The sequence below is a fragment of the Silene latifolia genome, chromosome Y, assembly GCF_048544455.1.
Source record: "Silene latifolia isolate original U9 population chromosome Y, ASM4854445v1, whole genome shotgun sequence".
NCBI lineage: Eukaryota > Viridiplantae > Streptophyta > Magnoliopsida > Caryophyllales > Caryophyllaceae > Silene > Silene latifolia.
Window position 1 is genome coordinate 443,485,939 of NC_133538.1, and position 20,651 is coordinate 443,506,589.

Genomic DNA, 20,651 nt, shown 5'->3' on the forward strand with positions numbered 1-20,651 from the left:
AATGAGATAGTGGCCAAGTGAGGATAGCGGTTATGTTTATAGTAATTCGGTTTTACTCCGTATGTATGTATACCATATATACATGTACTTTATACGGTGGAATTATGACAGCTCGACACATCAGCTTTTATGGATGTATTGGCTTTTGCTTTAATATAGTAAATGATGATGATCAGAGGCGCCATCTTAGCCCTGACACGAAAGTGCCCATTCATGTTACTCTTCACATGGTACACATTTTTTAAATCCTCCAAGGTGAAAACTAAATTATGCTTAGCGCAAAGATTCTCAACAAAGTGGACAACCTTCCACTCCATTGGCATGAGTTGAAAAGGAGGGACATAAACAGCCCTACTAACGTTGGTCATCAAAAGACTGAAAGGAAGTTTGCAACCGCCTTTAAAGGCCCATTCAAAGATGCAAAAGCGGCCAGGAATACTCCAGTTAGCCCAGATTGGACCGCTTTCAGGAATCCAAACCTCGGTTTTCAGGAATTAGACCCTTACCCTTCAAAAAATGTACAAAAGAAGGTTTTAGGAGATTACTCTCAGGAAAAAAATGAAGCAAGAGGTTTAACAGGGGCAAAGGCAACATCTTTTTGCATAATCGCCAAGATCTCAACAGGTGCAGGGACTTCAATTACTTCGTCCTCAGGAATAACATCAGGCATATCAGCAGCAGCAGCTGTTTCTTCAACTTCAGCAGGATTTGGGGCAGCAACTCTTCTTCTACTACCAGTTATTTCTTAAAATTCTTGAAAGTTTCGTAATACAAAAGGAGATTTTTTGTTCTTTCTGGAGGAGTATTAACGAGAATAGAAAAGAAGGATGAAGAATTGAAATAAAGAATGAAGACTACAAACTAAACAATTTATAGAGGAAAAAGTGACAGGGCAAGTGGTAGAGTTCAAGCATGACTCACCTAGGGTTTGATGAACCTAACCACATTTACCGTTGAAAGTTTTTAAAACATTAAGGACTTTTCATCTGTTCGGTAACTTATACAAATCCGAGCCTGGGCGGCTAAAACATTTTTCAAGATTAGTTATTTCCTTATCCCTGGCCAGATCTAGCAGAACTAAGGAAATCAGGGGCAATTGTTGAGCCAGGATAAATCCTGCCTGACCATGGACGGATCAAGCATAACATGGCATGACAGAGGCATCGTCAACCAACATAAATCTCCTTTAGGCAAGCACCAGCCATGGGAGAGATGTTAGGTCAGGATGAACTGAGATACCCTGACCTGATTATAGTCCGAAATACTAACAAGCATAGGATGCTATGAACTCCATATACTGATTAAAGCAACAGCCTTAAAGAGTGGTTCCTACTTCCAAGGAATACCAAGTCCACTACTACAAATCCCTTACATTGATGACGCTTTTCCATTGACGCTTTAATAGAGCGTCGACCTCATAATTAACCCTCCAATTTAATATTTTGGAAAACCGCTAAAAACATTTTAGGAGGCGCACTTTCTAAATTTCACCTACAACCCCCGCTAATAACACACATACAATACATTTCTTTTGTCATTTTCCTAAAAAAAAAAGCCCTAACCCCTTACCTGGAAATTTGTTCTTCCATCATCATCAAGGATGACTAATCGACTAAATCGACTAAATCTTCCAATTAATTCTGATTCTTCAATTCACAGTTAGAATCTGCCTATCACAGATCGAAGGTACGGTTCTACATACTTCTCTATTTTCTAGATTGTTCTTGTTTTTATTGTATGTATTCTTCTACAATTTGTGTATTAATCGATGATTTGTAAAATTGTGGAGTCTTCCCTAATCAATCAATTGTTTTATTTTGCTATTCGATTTATAATTAATCAATCGGATTTGGGAATATAATTAATCAATCAGATTTGGGCATTACCCTCTTTGTGATTTATCCGTGTTATGAGTCGGCCTGGTTCATAGGTCTGCAACATAGTTATAATGTGTTTCTATTTCATAAGGTATTTTACTTGTGTTGAAACCACAAATTCGTAGTAGTGTAGGCTCTACTGGTTTCTAATTGCTAGTTTTGTTGCTAAATGATGCTTTTGTAACTGGTACTTAGGTAATTTAGTACCATTGATTATCAGTTAGCTAGGTTTATATTTTCATTTCACTTTTGCTACCAGTTATTTGCTTAAGCCAAAATAGGAGAATTACTAGATAAGCGAAGTTGTGAATACGCAAGTTAGTTTGAACTGCTCTAGGGACGGTAGGCCATTTATTTGTACTACTTGTGCATCTGCAAGAGTAGAATAAATGAAAGCTTTTCAAAGAGCTCAAATCCGGTAGATGATAAAAATGGTGAGATAAGTATTAATGCGCTTAGTTGGCTTATTAAGGCAGTGTTTTACGTTTAATAATATGTTTATGATTTAAACAACTACAATTCCATCTTGGCTTAGTTGGCTTTACACGTAAAATTTGTAGTTGCTGCTTATTGCTTAAACTCTCAGACGTCATGAGTTCGACTCGGCTTACAATCTTTTAGTCTGATTTTTTTAGCTTCGTCCCTGATAAAAAGGGACCGTCTCACACTCTAAGACAGTCTAACACAATAATTATTCTACCTTGCACACTAAGTATAGAATATGGCAGACTATGCCTTTGTTGATGTTGATGTGGATGTTGTTGCTGTGTATATATGGCTTGATGATTCATGATCTTTTTTCAAATGATAAAATTTTCAGTAAGATATCAGAGAGACCATAAATGTTGTGATGTATTCTACAATGTGGGATATGGAGGGAGGGAATCTCAATGAGGAAATTATTTCTATAAGATAATCGGGTGAATATTAATAGCAAGTATTGTAGACAGTTCCGAATTAGTGATTATAGTTGCTCAGTCATGGATTGTTCTGTTCATATTTTCAGATGTTATTGTTTTAACAATTTCTAGTTCTCTACTGGCCACTTTTAACCTTAGTTAGCTATTTATGATATTTTATTTTTATTTTGGCTGGCTCTCATATTCTAGCAAGGTTCATAAGGCGTAGTTTAGATTGGGTGTCCATATCTTTTTCATGCTATTTGGTAAATCAGTAAAATCGTAGAAAATTTTTGGTAAACTTTTCGCTTGCTATCTTTTTCATGCTATTTGGTAACAGAAAGAAGTACAAGTACACAAGTTTATTATCAACCTATTTTATCCATACAAACAATTTGCTCAACTATTTGCTGCAATTTCTATGACAGAGAAAAAATTAAACCATAACTGAGTTTTTTCCAGTTTGAATCACAGGGCTAATTGGTACAATTGCTACTGTGGTACTATTGCTGCTAACCGAAATTGTGGGTTTCGTTGCAAAGTTTCCGATTCATCAATTTTGGGATATCAGATAACAATAAATCAAATAATTCTCTCTTCGTTGATTTTTATTTGTTTGTGATCAATGTCAGTCATTCTTGTTTAATAGCTATAAATTCATGATTAGTCATTTTATTTACTTGTATTCTACTGGATGTTAGGTTAGTAAGAAAAATCCTAGTACTATCGTCACGCGCACCGCCAAATACTCATCATTTCATCTTCAATAGAGAACAAACCCTAATAACCTTCAAAATTCTCAGTTTCATCAGCAATTTTCCGCCAATCACCGGCAAGACGATTCACGCTGCCAATCAGTTCTAATTCTTTGACTCACAAAGATGATACAATCTGCGTATTGAATATCATAGGTACGGTTTTCTCATTCATTTTCAATTAGTTGTATGTTATTGATGGTAATTTTAATTGCTTTATAATCGGGTTATGGGCATTCTTCCTAATTCTGATCATTAACAAAGATTATTAACTTATGGCTTTTGGGACATATTCAGATAGTTCGGTGCTTGATAAGATTCAGATTGTTCGCTGCTCGGGACTATTCAGACACTTGGTATGAATCAATTTTTTCTCTTTTCAATTTTTCTCTCCAAATGTTTGTTTTTGTTCAGTTCATGTGATTTCTGCTCGGTTTTATTTCTGCTCGCGGTTTTAATTTCATTTCTGCTCATATTTTCATTTTTTTTAGGTGTTTAATTTTGCGTTTTATGATTAATTGTGGTGTTATGATAGTGACGATGATTTATTTGATTAGTGTGTTAATTTTGGGGGATTAGAGATGACTAGAGGGTACTTTAAGAGTAATGGCCAAGAGAAGACCTCAACTATCATCTTTTTTTCCGTTAAGAATATCAAGTATTAAAATTTCCAGTTAAGGAACTCAAATCAAATATTCCGTTATCTTTCTAACTCCACAAAAAATATGAATCAGAGTAATCATCACTCTGAGAAAATAATTAACATTTAGTTGTTTTTGTTATTAAATCATCATCTTGTAGCTCTTTTATACAGTCCCTACCTCAATTTGGTTATTTGGTATAATCAGTTTTTATTTCTACCTCCAAATGTTTGTTTTATTTAACTCCGTTGATTTAATCTGTCGATATACTCTAAAAACAAGAAGCTTTCATACAAGTGCATACATGAGACTATCAAATAAACTAGCAAATTGATTATAAATGTCGGGTTTGAGTCTTGGTCTAATTACTATCAGGTTATGTCATTTTCCGCTCCATATCTATTAAGTCAATTGGGTGATTTTCGAGAGTTCGAGTCATAATTATACGGAATTTGGTTTCAAATTAGTCCTTTACATCCATTTTGGGTCAAGTCATTTCGAACCGCTTTATTCTTGTGCATTGGTAGATTTGGAGATGTACACTAACGATCCAAGTCGGGTCTGAATTTGATTAACATGTCCATCAATCAAGTCGACTATTATAGACGCAGCATTTCATTCCTTATCAGTATAGTGATATATGCATTATTTACGTTAGCTGGTAAATTAATTTGCAGTCATTGTTAATAATTTCTAGATGACGGCAGAAACCAACATTAATCTGAATATCTGATCATTACTCCAATCTCATACTTCGTTAACACTCTTTTAGCACAACTTCAAGACGTATGATTGCCTTGACACAACAGATTAAGAGACTCGTACATGTATTCCGTTAACTTTGACGGCAACCTCATAATATTTGCAATATGGAACGGTCAATAATAATGTCAGTTAACAGGCAAGCAGGCCGCAGCTGGGTTACAAAAAATTAACTTTCTTAGCCATTCAGTTAGTTAACAACGAAAGAAAAAAAAAACCAGCAATATTTTTACTTCCGGCTCCAAGCTTGTGTCGAAGGGAATGAGTGCGATAGGAATTGTCCACCCCTTGTCAGGGTTATAACAATATCTCAGGGCCACTCGAGGAGTAATGAACTGGAAATGCGTGGCCACGCTCGGAAAGTATCTATGATAGATAAGTCCGGTCAATCAGTTATTCTCCAGATCGAGGAAACCACTCTCGATATGATCACTTGCAAGTACGACCTGAAAGACACCTTGCATTGAGTGGGAGATAGTAATAGGACAAGAGAATTGGTGACGCACACTTGTCGAGGACAAGTGGGAGATTGTTGGGAAATGTGTCCTCAACAATAGTGCGATCACATGATTTAAATATCATTATTAAATCTCATTTTAAAGAATACAATTGGGAAGTAATTTTGTTCTCACAACCGGTCAACATATATCGGTAATGATTGGCTGACTAGAGTTTGACATTACTGTCGTGTGACGGTGGTGATCAGTTGACCCCCTAGGTCATACCTATAGGGCAACACTCTTAATTGATTACTTAATTAGTCGTATAACGTTACGAGTTAATTAAATTATTTGAAAATTGACGGACGATTTTGGAAGTAAAATTTACGTATCATATTGAAATGTGATTAAATAAGATACGGTCTGAGTAATTGAATTGTATCTTTACTCGGATGAAATAATTGTTTAAAGTAACAATTAAATTGAATGAATTGTTATAAATACAATCAGTTGTGATTTATAAATTGGTAAAATTTTTGGTACAAGTAATTATGATATTACTAAGTCGATATTTGTATGTGACGTATTTTATTAATACGTTGATTTTTAATATGTTAAAAATTACATAACAAATTTATGTCACATATGACATGTGACATATTGACAAATTGACAAAAATAATATGGACTCTATATTATCCATTGTGCCGAAATTAGGGGAAGAAATAGGCTAATATTGTGTTTGATTAAGATAATGGTAAACACAATGATTACCTTAATTCCTAGCCATGCAAGCCTATTATGTATTGTAAAGAACAACACTTGCATGCATTGGCTCACCCTAAAGGCTCCTCTTACACGGTTTTGGGGAAGAAAAATGATCATTGTTTTCTCTATAATTTTACCTAATAATATACTAAAAGTAGTGTATTATTATTCATTCCAATTTACTCATCCAAATACAAGTTCTAGTGAGAAGAAAAATCCTCTCTTCTTCTCTCTTAAAAACCGAAACATATAAGTGTTTTATAAAAGTTTTGGTTCAATTTTCTACCTTGATTAATATTATACTAGTATTTGTAATATTAATCAAATTAAGAGAAGCCTTGGGTATAAAGCTTAGGGAGAGATCTTATACTTAGATCTTGTTCATCCATAAGGAAAAGCTCAAGATCAAAAGAGAAAGGTGATCTCTTTTGTGCCCTTAAATCCGAAATCAACAATGTAAGGACATTATTTCTCTTCTTTTATATTATTGTTTGCATGCATAAAATCCGTTTTAATTTTATGACAAATTATTTTAGACATATATGAGTATGTTAATATGTATAAAGATCTACATTTCCTTCAATCGGTATCAAGAGCCACGGTTGTTTGCATGCAAATTGGTTAAAAGTTTTTCCGAGTTATATGAATAACAAATAAAACTTGTAAAATTTGTGTTATTATGATATATCACGAAATTATTACATGCATGTTAATATTTCTGGTCCTAAAGTGTTTTAGGATATTTTGGTTAATTTTTCGGATTTTTATTGTCCATAATTTACAATAATGGCATTTAAATGTGATTTTATGAGTAAAAATGTCATTTTTGGTCTAAAAATTGCTATACTTCGAATTTTCACTTGGTTTTTGGATATGTTGTCACATATATTATTTTGAGATAACCTGTAAATTTTCATAATTTTTGGACTTATTATGCTCGAAAAATGAATTTTTCATTATTAAATTCGGATTTAAGTGAAAAATAGGTTAATATGAGTTAAATTTCGAATCTGGTCATAGAAAATTAATATGTTGTCACATGCAATTTTACAAGATGTGTGTAAAATAATTGGCTATAAAGAAGTCTTTTTGCATGATTTATGAATTTTTGAAGAGAAATAGCATAAATAGTGACATTATTAGTGAAAATTAATAAAACACAATCTATGACTTAGGAAAAACGTCTAATGTTGCATTTTATTATATTTTTCAGATCTAAAATTGAAAAGTTAATGAAAATAATTTTTCCATGTTTTCATGATTATTTTATTATAAATCGATAAACCGCAACATTGTTTTTCCTAGAAATTTTCAAATTTTTAACCTAAAGATTTTGAACATTATGAGTGTCATGGAATTTTTCCATAATGTTCATGAGTTTAAATTTCAAATTTTGAATTTATTTGGAATTTTTGGATTTATTTGAAGTTTAATAGCTTATTTTGTAATTTTTGGTCCATTTATGAACAATTTTGTAAATATAGGTTAATTATGGTCAAATTATTAGTGAAGACTAAATTTTGAGTCCTAAGAGGTTAGGGTAATTAACTTATGCATAAATATGAGTTTATGTATTTTTGTGATTATAAAATGTTGAAATCACGCAAATCCGTAAAAACCGAGTAATATACGATATTGGCTATTTAAAAGGCGATTTAGCATAAAAATTGAGCATGTTCATACATATTATAATGCTGAATTTTTCTTTATGATTGTCATAATTTTAATTTATGTAATTTTGAATTATGTAATTTTACTTAGTATGGCCTTAGATTTTAATTGGTATTTCCCGAAATGTATGGGAATATCGATTCGGTTGTATTTTTATTGTGATCTCGTATCACCGTTTTGTAATTTAATAGATTTATTTTATTTTAGTTACAAATGTATAATAGGAAATTATGTAATTTATTATGTAATTTTATTCATTCCGGAGTTCCACTATACGGATTTCTTCAAGAATGGCGATACATAAAGACGGTGTTACCTCGAGATGCGTGCCACAACCGAAGTTCAAGGGACCAATGGAGTTGGTTTCCGAATATGTAATAGTTAAATAGTTTTTCTATTTTAGGAAAGGCCATACTAGGATTTTTATCTTTATGCTTGCATTTTATTTTATGTCACATGCATCGCTAAATCGCCATAACTAAAACATGCATCCTTATTTTATCGAGTTTATCGACCGTGTCAATTATAATTATCGTAGTTCACCGCTTTAGTTCACTTAAAACGTGATAGATAATAAATTGACATGACCTCTCGCTAAAACAAACAATTGAGACATAGCCTTACTAAATAGTAGAAACCATGAAAACCTATTTCGCGAGGGAGTGCACTCGGCTACCCCGGGGTACAAACCTTGTTACGTAGGGGAAGTGGGTGATGAATGTTAATCCACCGAATTCATGTTGATAAGGGATGTATCGGCTACCCCGTGCCCAAGTTGATGTGGGTTTGGATAATGGACACATTCATTCGAAATTTGGATTGAACTCAACAAAAGTTATTAATAAGGGTTGAATCGGCTACCCCGTGCCCTTGTTGATGTGTTTTGGGCTATAGATAAATATTAGAGTAATTTTATCGACCAAGAGTTCTAAAAGTAGAATCGATTAAAAAGTTAATCCACCGAGTTATATTAATGAAGGTTGCATCGGCTACCCCGTGCCTAAGTTGATATGAATTTGGGTCTTGGAATCATTTATTATAGTTGGGTAGAGGTCACTATATAAATGTTCATATCTTGTTAAATTTGCAAGTATGATTTAAAAAGACAAATGTTAATATTTCCTTTCCTCCATATTTGTAGTGCATTACAATGAATCCATCAAATGCTACCGCACCGATAACTATTGAGTCATATCACCATGTTCTTGACGACGTATGCTCCAACAATAATTTCGATACAACTAGAGAACTTCATTTCGGGATAGGTTCGGATGGAAACCTTAATTTCATCACCACTTCTAAACCACCCACTACTACTAGACCTCGTGTGAGTCCGTCTCAGGAAGACTACCTCATACGATCTATAGGGTCTTTATCTCTGGAAGATAAGGATGCCAAAGCTAGTGGGAGCTCTAGCAATCAAGTTCTTGCTTCAAAGGGCAAGAGGTTCAAGAAGAAAGGAAAGAAAATCAAAAACTTCAAGCAAGTTAATGATGAGTGCCATTATTGCTATGTCATGGGACATTGGCTTAGGAATTGCCCTATGTATTTGCGAAATATAAGGGAAGGACTCATTACTCCAAAAGGTACAATTCCTAAAGAAATTTATGTTATTGATATAAATTATACTTCCACTACGACATGGGTACTAGATACCGGTTGTGGTTCTCACCTTTGTAATCATTTACAGGGTTTAAGAGATGTGGAGAGGCTTAGCAAGGGAGATGTGGATCTACGCCTTGGAAATGGAGCTCGGGTAGCGGCCGAATCCAAAGGAACTTATGTTCTAGCTTTGCCAAATGGATTTGAGTTGTATTTGCATAATTGTTTTTATGTGCCTACGCTCTCTAAAAACATTATTTCAATCGCCATGCTAGACATGGACGGTTTTTATTTTGTCATTAAGAACAATCGTTGTACTATTTCTAGGAATGATTTGGTTATTGGCCAAGCTTCTTCCATTAATGGCATTTACATTTTAGAGACCTCAAATCCAACAAATGATATTTATAACATTCAATCAAAGAAACTCAAATCAAGTGACCCAAGTGAAGCGTTCATTTGGCATTGTCGATTAGGTCACATAAACGAGAATCGCATCAAAAGATTAGTTTCGACTAATGTGATTACACCTTTTGATTATCAATCATTTGGTACATGCGAATATTGCCTACTTGGCAAAATGACTCGTAATCCTTTTAGCGGTAAAGGGACACGAGCTAGTGAGCTATTGGGACTCATACACACCGATGTATGTGGACCAATGACTATCACCGCCCGTGGTAATTATGACTACTTCATAACCTTCACCGATGATTTAAGTAGATATGGGTATATCTATTTAATGAAACATAAGAGTGAAGCGTTTGAGAAATTCAAAGAATTTCAAAACGAAGTAGAGAACCAATTGAACAAAAGAATTAAGGCACTACGATCCGATCGTGGTGGTGAATACCTTAGTCTTGAATTTGATTCACACTTGAAAGGTTGTGGTATTATATCACAACTTTCTCCACCCGAACACCACAACTGAATGGTGTTGTTTTGAAAGGAGAAATCGAACCCTACTTGATATGGTTCGATCCATGATGAGTCAAACCGAGTTACCTAACTCGTTTTGGGGATTTGCAATCCAAACTGCAATTCTATCTTTGAATAATAGTCCCACTAAAGCCACCGAAAAGACTCCATTTGAGACATGGAAAGGAAGAGTTCCTAATCTATCCTATATGAAAATTTGGGGATGTGATGCTTACGTCAAGGCTAAACCCGACAATAAGCTTGCCCCAAGATCTGAAAAGTGCATCTTTGTAGGCTATCCTTTGACCTCTCGAGGTTACTATTTCTATAAACCTCAAGAGAACAAAGTGTTTGTGTCTTGCGAGGTCTTCTTCTTAGAACGAGAATTTATTTCTAAGAGACAGAGTGGGAGAAATTTTGAACTTGATGAAGTTCAAGAGCCACAAACCGAGGTAGAGACGCAGGAAGATGTTCCTTCGTCGTCTAACGCGGTTGTACCTCCTCCACTAAGAAGGACGGGCCGAGTTATTCGCCATCCCGATCGATATGTGGGACTTATCGAGGAAGATGGAACACTCGATGTGTTGCTTATGGAAAGTGACGAGCCCGCAACCTACAAGGCCGCAATCTCTAGTCCTAATTCCACCTTATGGCTTGAAGCCATGAAGTCCGAAATGGATTCTATGCTTGAAAACCAAGTTTGGAACTTGGTAGATTTGCCTAAAGGGGCAAGACCCCTTCAATGCAAATGGATATTCAAAGTCAAGAATGGCATAGAAGGACATGACGATGTCTACAAAGCTAGGCTAGTGGCAAAAGGATTTACCCAAGTCCAAGGTCTCCATTATGATGAGACCTTCGCCCCCGTAGCCATGCTAAGATCCATACGGATTTTGTTAGCGATCGCCGCATTTCATGATTATGAAATTTGGCAAATGGATGTCAAAACCGCTTTTCTAAATGGGCATTTAGAAGAGGAGGTGTACATGATACAACCCGAAGGTTTTGTTGATTCTAAAAATCCTAACAAAGTGTGCAAGCTTAAGAGATCCATTTATGGTCTTAAGCAAGCATCTAGAAGTTGGAATCATCGATTCAATCATGTTATAAAAGAAAATGGTTTCACTCGAAATATTGAGGAACCATGTTTATACATGAAATTCGATGGGGAGCAATGTTGTGTTCCTAATCTTGTATGTCGATGACATACTACTCATTGGAAATGATATTCCAATGTTGTCTTTCGTTAAGAAGTGGTTAGGTAACCACTTCCAAATGAAGGATTTAGGAGAGGCACAACGCATATTAGGTATCCGGATCTATAGAGATAGACCCAAGAGGATATTGGCACTAAGTCAAGAGTCTTATGTCGATAAGATTCTTCGACGGTTCAGCATGGACAAATCCAAAAGGGGTTTGGTACCTATGGTAACCGGGACGATATTGAGCAAGACTCAATCTCCCTCCGAGCCCCATGATGTTGAACGCATGAAGTTGATCCCTTATGCTTCCGCTGTTGGATCAATCATGTATGCCATGATATGCACACGTCCTGATGTCTCGTATGCCTTGAGCATGACGAGTAGATATCAAGGAAATCCAGGTGAGAGTCACTGGATTGCTGTCAAGAACATCCTTAAGTACTTGAGAAGAAATAAGGATTCTATCCTTGTGTTTGGAGGAGACACTGAGTTGCGTGTTACTGGATACACGGACTCAAGTTTTCAAACAGATAGAGATGACATGAAATCACAAGCTGGTTTTGTTTTCATGCTCAATGGTGGTGCCGTAAGCTGGAGAAGCTTCAAGGAAGTCAGAATCATGCGGATTCGACAACGGAGGCTGAGTACATAGCAAAGATCGAAGCTGCCAAGGAAGCTATGTGGATCAAGCAATTCACGGAAGGTCTAAAAGTAGTACCTACCGCCAATGATCCCATCACTCTCTATTGTGATAATAGTGGGACGATCTTCCAAGCTAAGGAGCCAAAGTCTAGTAATAGATCTAGACATGTACTTAGAAAGTATCATGTAATAAGAGATTTCATTGAAAGAAAGGAAATTGCGATTTGTAAGGTTGGGACGGATGACAACATAGCCGATCCGCTCACCAAGCCTTTATCGCAGGCTAAGCATGATGGGCATGTTACGTCCATGGGACTTAAACGTGTACCAAATTTCTGTTAGATTTTGAAATGAAATAAAAGTGTTGTTTTTGTTCATGTTCATAATCACATTTGTCTTTTATCTTTAATATTATACTTTGTTACATCCATACGGGTTGTAGAGACAATTGAACCCCGTTAAAGTGAACACGGATTAACATAGTATTTGCCCATAGTCACTTGTATGAGGTGACGTCTCGAAGTGGCTAGAGTGTGAGGCGATTGATGGCAAGTTCAAGTGCCATAGAGTCATGTGAGATGACTAGTCGATCACATAGGCAGACTGTTAGGAACATTTTGTCGGGCCTTATGACCGCTTATAGAGTTCTGGCAAATTTATATAGCCTGGTCGTGGCGAGAGCTACTATAGTATTCTAATGAGTCGATTCTTTTGACTAAAGACTATTCGCCTAAGATGGCACAGTTTCAGATTAACTTTGATTTGTGTTACTACGACCTTCGTAAATGGGGTCAAATGGGCATATTTTGGGTTATGATGGCTGTGGCTAGTCGAAGGGAATGAGTGAGATAGGAATTGTCCACCCCTTGTCAGGGTTATAACAATATCTCAGGGCCACTCGAGGAGTAATGAACTGGAAATGCGTGGCCACGCTCGGCAAGTATCTATGATAGATAAGTCCGGTCAATCAGTTATTCTCCAGATCGAGGAAACCACTCTCGATATGATCACTTGCAAGTACGACCTGAAAGACACCTTGCATTGAGTGGGAGATAGTAATAGGACAAGAGAATTGGTGACGCACACTTGTCGAGGACAAGTGGGAGATTGTTGGGAAATGTGTCCTCAACAATAGTGCGATCACATGATTTAAATATCATTATTAAATCTCATTTTAAAGAATACAATTGGGAAGTAATTTTGTTATCACAACTCGGTCAACATATATCGGTAATGATTGGCTGACTAGAGTTTGACATTACTGTCGTGTGACGGTGGTGATCAGTTGACCCCCTAGGTCATACCTATAGGGCAACACTCTTAATTGATTATTTAATTAGTCGTATAACGTTACGAGTTAATTAAATTATTTGAAAATTGACGGACGATTTTGGAAGTAAAATTTACGTATCATATTGAAATGTGATTAAATAAGATACGGTCTGAGTAATTGAATTGTATCATTACTCGGATGAAATAATTGTTTAAAGTAACAATTAAATTGAATGAATTGTTATAAATACAATCAGTTGTGATTTATAAATTGGTAAAATTTTTGGTACAAGTAATTATGATATTACTAAGTCGATATTTGTATGTGACGTATTTTATTAATACGTTGATTTTTAATATGTTAAAAATTACATAACAAATTTATGTCACATATGACATGTGACATATTGACAAATTGACAAAAATAATATGGACTCTATATTATCCATTGTGCCGAAATTAGGGGAAGAAATAGGCTAATATTGTGTTTGATTAAGATAATGGTAAACACAATGATTACCTTAATTCCTAGCCATGCAAGCCTATTATGTATTGTAAAGAACAACACTTGAATGCATTGGCTCACCCTAAAGGCTCCTCTTACACGGTTTTGGGGAAGAAAAATGATCATTGTTTTCTCTATAATTTTACCTAATAATATACTAAAAGTAGTGTATTATTATTCATTCCAATTTACTCATCCAAATACAAGTTCTAGTGAGAAGAAAAATCCTCTCTTCTTCTCTCTTAAAAACCGAAACATATAAGTGTTTTATAAAAGTTTTGGTTCAATTTTCTACCTTGATTAATATTATACTAGTATTTGTAATATTAATCAAATTAAGAGAAGCCTTGGGTATAAAGCTTAGGGAGAGATCTTATACTTAGATCTTGTTCATCCATAAGGAAAAGCTCAAGATCAAAAGAGAAAGGTGATCTCTTTTGTGCCCTTAAATCCGAAATCAACAATGTAAGGACATTATTTCTCTTCTTTTATATTATTGTTTGCATGCATAAAATCCGTTTTAATTTTATGACAAATTATTTTAGACATATATGAGTATGTTAATATGTATAAAGATCTACATTTCCTTCAGCTTGCCCCATGATTAATAAAATTCAAACGAGTGAGGAATCAGGCTATGGACTAATTTTTTTTTTTTGGTACGAATCTGGCTATGGAATCTGGTATATTGTTATATGACCCTCACATTGCCTTATACGGGTTTTTTTACTGATTCTGTTTTTCCTTTTCAAAGTTTTCGTTGTTTAATAGAGTATATATATGGAGTGTGCGGCTAAAATCAGTATATTTTATTTTGTGCTAGAATAAAAATTTTGGTTGCTTGGTGCTGCAATTTTGGATCTTTCAAGGGATGAAATGATATTGGTTTAATTATTTATCGCTTATAGTCTACTTGGATCATGCTATTATAGCATGATTTTAATGATGAAGTTTCTTAATGTTTTTCTAAGGTGTGATAGGAAGTATCCTTACAACATTACTTGGTACAAATCTGGCTAAGGTGTGATAGGAAGTATCCGAATGAAAATCTGTGTCAAGAAAGCGGGTTATATGTTTCCCTTCAGATTCTTATCTTTTTTGTTTATGTTTTGTAGTTACAAAGGATTCCGTTCTGTTGCGACAACTTCAGGAAGGACATTGTTGTGATCTGGTCTGCAAGGTTATTCTCCTTTCATTACGGTGCTTTCATCTGTTTTCTTCCGCTCTATATATAATAAGGCATTATAAGGATATAAATCAAAGTACATCCTGTAAAAAATTAAAGGATATAAGAAGCAAAGTAATATTGGAATTTGTATTTCTACTAATTGTATATGATTGATTAGTGTCTTTGAAACTTTGTAAAATATGAATATAATGCCACATGTATGTATACATACCTTAAATACTCAAATTCCTGTGCAAATATTTATCATGAAGTCAGTCAGACATTTTTAACGTTTCGGTTTTCTTCTAGCAAAATAAATAAAAGCTGAATACTTAGCTCTTGACTGGTGAGACAACTTGTCATAAAAAGTTCTTCAGGTGGCTCAATAACTGGTGTATCCGTCCCCAACAAGCTTTGATAGAATCCCAGAAAAGCTCCCGCAACAGCCTGCCTGCCAACACAGGTATTCCCATCTTTGTCCAGTATACTGCCAATCTTACCTTGTATTCTGCTTTCATTTCTCTTCTTTTCAATTTTTCTCTCCAAATGTTTGTTTTTGTTCAGAACATGCGATTTCTGCTTGGTTTTAATTTCATTTATGCTCATATTTTCATTTTTTTTAGGTGTTTAATGTCACGATTTTATGATTAATTGTGATGTTATGATAGTGACGATTTATTTGATTAGTGTGTTAATTTTGGGGATTATAGACAGTTCTTGCCTTAGGTAGGGTTTAACGATTTTAGTTTGCATCTGTGGTGTTGTTTGATAACTGAGACTTGAGATAGCATTTGTGGTGTTGCTTGATAATTGAAGGGTGGAACTATTGTTTTAAAATTAACACTGTTTCATGTGCCCTTGCTATTTCTAGATGTCCCTTTGTGTGTTCTAAACATTGCCTGAAACTTGGTGTGTTCTAAACATTGCCTGAAACTTGGTCAGTATTTTGTGAGTCTTTTTCTTACTGTGACATTTTGAAGGATATCTAGTGGCGTGATTTTGTCGAAGGAGGAGTTTCTTGGAATGTTAAGGGACAAACGGCGTAGTGATTTTTTTTTTTTACGAGTAATGACATCTGCCTCTTTCATTGAATCTTCTTTAGTGAACACACACTGAATCTAATATTGTCCTCTAATCAAGTTTTTCTTGCGCTATAATTTTCCGAGATTGTGAATGTTTTTGTGCTTTATTGACCTGAATCTAATATTGTTTAGTAGTCTCATCCTCTCGCTAATTTTCTCTAATTATATTTTCGTTGCCGTTATAGGTTTCAGATTCATCAGATGGTGATGATGCGCCTTCAAATGTTGATTGAAGATGCGCCTTCATATGTTGATTGAAGTCTCTGTGACATTGCGCCTACATGATTGAAGCCCCTACCACATTCAAACTACTGGATCAGTGTCCTTGACTAGCTAGTTACGTAGCATTTTTTTACGATTTTTTGGACTTTTACTGTCTTCCGGATCCCTTTTGGTATTTTTGATTTTGTCGTACTAAAAATTACGTACTAGTTTATATTAGTTAAATTGTCAATGCTAGCTAGCTATAGTATTTGTGATGGAGACGTTATATGTATCAAACGTATAATTATTTATAAAAGTACGTGGGTACGTTATTAATTATATACGAAGTACATTGCATTATGTTTTATTTTTTATGATTTAGTAATGATAGCTAGTAGTACTATATTATTTATAGGTGTATTTAATTAATCTCTACGTAAGATTTTATCAGAAATCAAAAAGTCGAAATTAGACGGTGACAAGAAGTGTCAATATATGAATAGTTGACGCTTAATTCCGTCTCATCGACTGACACATAAAACCATCAATAGACGCGGAAGACGCTTAAAAGCGTCACATTTATTGACAATTAAAAGCGTCAATAGCCATCAAAGACGCTTAAAAGCGTCAATTTTGTTGACAATTAAAAGCGTCAATAGTCCATGATGACGTTTAAAAGCGTCACATTTATTGACAATTAAAAGCGTCAATAGCCATCAAAGACGCTTAAAAGCGTCAATTTTGATGACAATTAAAAGCGTCAATAGGCCATGAAGACGCTAAAAAATGTCATAATTATTGACTAAAACAAGCGTCAAAAATAGTGACGGCCCAAAATTTGACGCTTTTATAAAGCGTCGATAAAAAACAAATTGACGCTTTAAAGCGTCGAAAAACGCCTGAAAAAGCGTCACCAATGCAAGGTATGTGTAGTAGTGGTCCCCAAATCCTAGTATATAGGGCGCACGTTTAACCAACCTTGAACATCTTGGAAGAGATAAACAAATCAAGCGGGAAAATAGGACACATTGCCTATAACCAAGCAACGGCTACTTACGTTCAAGGAGTGACCTGTGGAAACCCATGAAGCCTATAAATAGAAGAAACAAAGCAATCAACACACACAATATTACATACTCTAGCACTCTACTTCTCTACTATTGTACTCAAAGTCATATAACAAATAATAATACTCTCTCTTGGCTTGGTGCCCATGATTTTTTCCCAATTCTAAAGGGTTTTTCCATGTATAAATCATTGTCTTATTTGCACTTTATCTGTGTGACACCCCCACATACCACGGTGTCTTACCAGGACCACCCTAGCATGGGAGACCGTCACAATATCGGTTACCCGAGGTTAGTATATCAAAGTTACCAATCCAAAACACAATTATTAAAGTATAACTGATTAATGTTTACATGTTCCAAGATCCAAGATCCAAAAACCAAAGTAAAAGCTACTAATGTTCAACGACTAAAACTGAATGATAAAACTCTTGACAGCGGTAGCTAGACTCGAGTGATGACTCCCCTTGATGGCCCCATAGCTTGTAAACATCATCACCTGTCACAATCTGCTCACCATCCCCGAATGGATCACCACAGATTTTATAAAACAACAACGGGGTCAGTTACTGTATAATCAAAATAAGACAATTACAAAAGACAAACTGCTGATCATCATCCACCTCCAACTCCCAATCATATCACGTAACTGACTACACACTAAAGTGTGTAGCCTGTTAGAAAATGTGTCCTCAACAATAGTGCGATCACATGATTTAATATCATAATTAAATCTCATATAAAGAATACGTAAGGGATGATTCATTTATATAGTCAACTGATCAACATTAATCGGTAACGATTGGCTTGCTAGAGTTTGACGTTACTGTCATGGGACGGTGGTGGTCAGTTGATCCCTTAAGGTCACACCTAAAAGATGATGCCCTTATCTGTAAAGTTAATTAATTGTATGTCGATACAAGTTGATTAATTCCTTAAATATGAACAATTTATATTTATGAAAGGAAATATGTATCTTATTGTAATGTGATTAAATAAGATTCTAATTAGTGGATTAATATGTTAACTCACTAAATTATTTTGAGGTTTTATAAATATTTCGAGGTAGACGTAATTAGTTATTTACATTTACAAGAAGTTGTAAATTTAACTAATAGCTATTATGGGACCCATTATATGTTGATATAATGATAAAATATTACTCAATAAGTTGAGTGGATATATGTTTATTCATTTGTCACATAATTGTTGTATGATCAAATTAATATTTAATTATGTAAGATAATTAATCATAAGACGTATAAGCATTTGTGGGACAAATATTATAAGACAAAAATGGACCCATATAGGTACATGAGTACCGTCCAACATGTGAAGATGGTGGATTTTTGGTTTTTTCATTTAGTTGTTGGAAAGATACTCCAACAACTTATGACAATACTTTTCTAAAAGCCTACTACCTACATATAATTAGAGTATTGCATGTGAGATAAGACAAGACCATAAAATGCTCTACAAGATGCATGTTGGACGTGTGATGCATTTGATGAGGACATTTATGTTCTTCTCATCTTCTCTTATAAAATCTCACATGCAAAAAGGAAAACCTCTCTCTTATTCATATTCTTCTTAACCAAAAGCTTAAGTAGTTTTGATTCAAATTGTTCAAAGAAATTACTAATATTATTAATGTAATATATGAGTATTAGTAATCAATTTTAAGGTAAACTACTAAACAAATATCTAGCACATATTATTTAGTAGAGATAAGGGATAATCTTGGGTGCAATCAAGAGGAGTGGCTTCTATACTTGAGGTCTTTGGAGGATCATCCTATTACTCATCATAGCTCAAGAACAAGTGAAGGTAGGAGACCTTACTTGTGCCCATAAAACCGAAATTAACAATGTAAGGGACATTGTTTTCTTATAAATCTATCATTTTGTTATGCATGCACTAGATCTAAAGAATAAATAATTAACAAGTTAATAAGTTCACTATTAGAGGAGTCTAATAAGAGGTATATGAACCTAACATAGCCTTGCCAGATTACCCATCGCAACGGATAATCCTCACTGCCAGTGGGGGACCGCAGCTAATCCCCACCTAAGCCCCCGCTCATCAACGAGCGATAACCTGTTCATTAATGTGCACATCCCCTCCTGTGGCGGGTTCCACAGAGGGCAAAACTACGGCGTGAAGCCACTCCCGCAACTGACTCCACTCAGCTGAGGACGCACCTCGCGAACATCATCAGCAACCACACCAACTCCAATACACCAACAACGATTAGCAGATAATCAATCACACAACAATTACCACATAATCTTATAACAATTAAACAATAAAACAAGTAGGGAAACCCTACCTTTCCGCAATCCAAGCACACAGAAGCATTCAATAGCAATACTCCAAGACACCGTCACCTACACACAATAATCACATACCATCACTATAAACCCTTCCCCCAAATTAACCCAAAATAATAATTAGGGCCAAACCCTAAAAGACAACCTATTAGCTGATTACCAAGAACTAGAGACTTAGCAATAAAATCGAGACAAGAGACGGAAGTGTAGACTTGCGATCGATCAATTAGCCTTGAGAGTGATTAGGGTGATTAGAGAGATATGAGCATCACTCAGTTTTGGTAAAAATGATTTAGAAACGGTAAAAGCGTAAGTTATAATAATCCTAATCACCTTAACCAAACCGCGGAACTAAACCCGTCACACCGAATACTCGGTCGAGTATAGCGTATACTCGGCCGAGTATCTTCTAATCAGTCGAGTATTCCCATACTCGGCCGAGTATTCCTGGGCAGTAAACTGTCCAGAAACACACGACACACTTACTCGGCCGAAAAAGCCATATTCGGCCGAGTAACCCACTTAGAAAACCGTAGTATTACAGTCTTCCCTCCTTAAAAATAACTTCGTCCCCGAAGTTCCAACCCAGCCTATAAAACATGGACACCTAATACTAACTCCATGGCACTATCGGATACCCACAACATAAGTGTTGCCAACTCTGTCTTACTTCCATAACGCTCACTAGGAAACTCAATACCAAGACAAACCACCAGACAAGATCAACCACCAAAACGGAATGTTACATTCTACCACCCTTAAAACAAACTTCGTCCTCGAAGTTTACTCCTATACATAAACATCATACTACTACAAGCACTGCCATTCCTGTAATAAAATCGACCAT

General features: G+C 35.2%; 1 long non-coding RNA gene across 3 annotated transcripts; it reads left to right on the forward strand.

Annotated features, from left to right (window-relative positions):
- The first annotated feature begins 1,516 nt into the window (after positions 1–1,516).
- LOC141626902 (uncharacterized) lies at positions 1,517–16,732 on the forward strand. Of its 3 annotated transcripts, none has more exons than XR_012536469.1 (6): positions 1,517–1,686; positions 3,580–3,687; positions 3,829–3,887; positions 15,069–15,133; positions 15,491–15,584; positions 16,389–16,732. It is a non-coding gene; the product is annotated as an uncharacterized LOC141626902 (long non-coding RNA). The 3 variants fall into 3 exon arrangements; XR_012536470.1 differs by having other exon boundaries at positions 15,499–15,584; XR_012536468.1 differs by having other exon boundaries at positions 15,069–15,584.
- Positions 16,733–20,651: the final 3,919 nt, after the last annotated feature.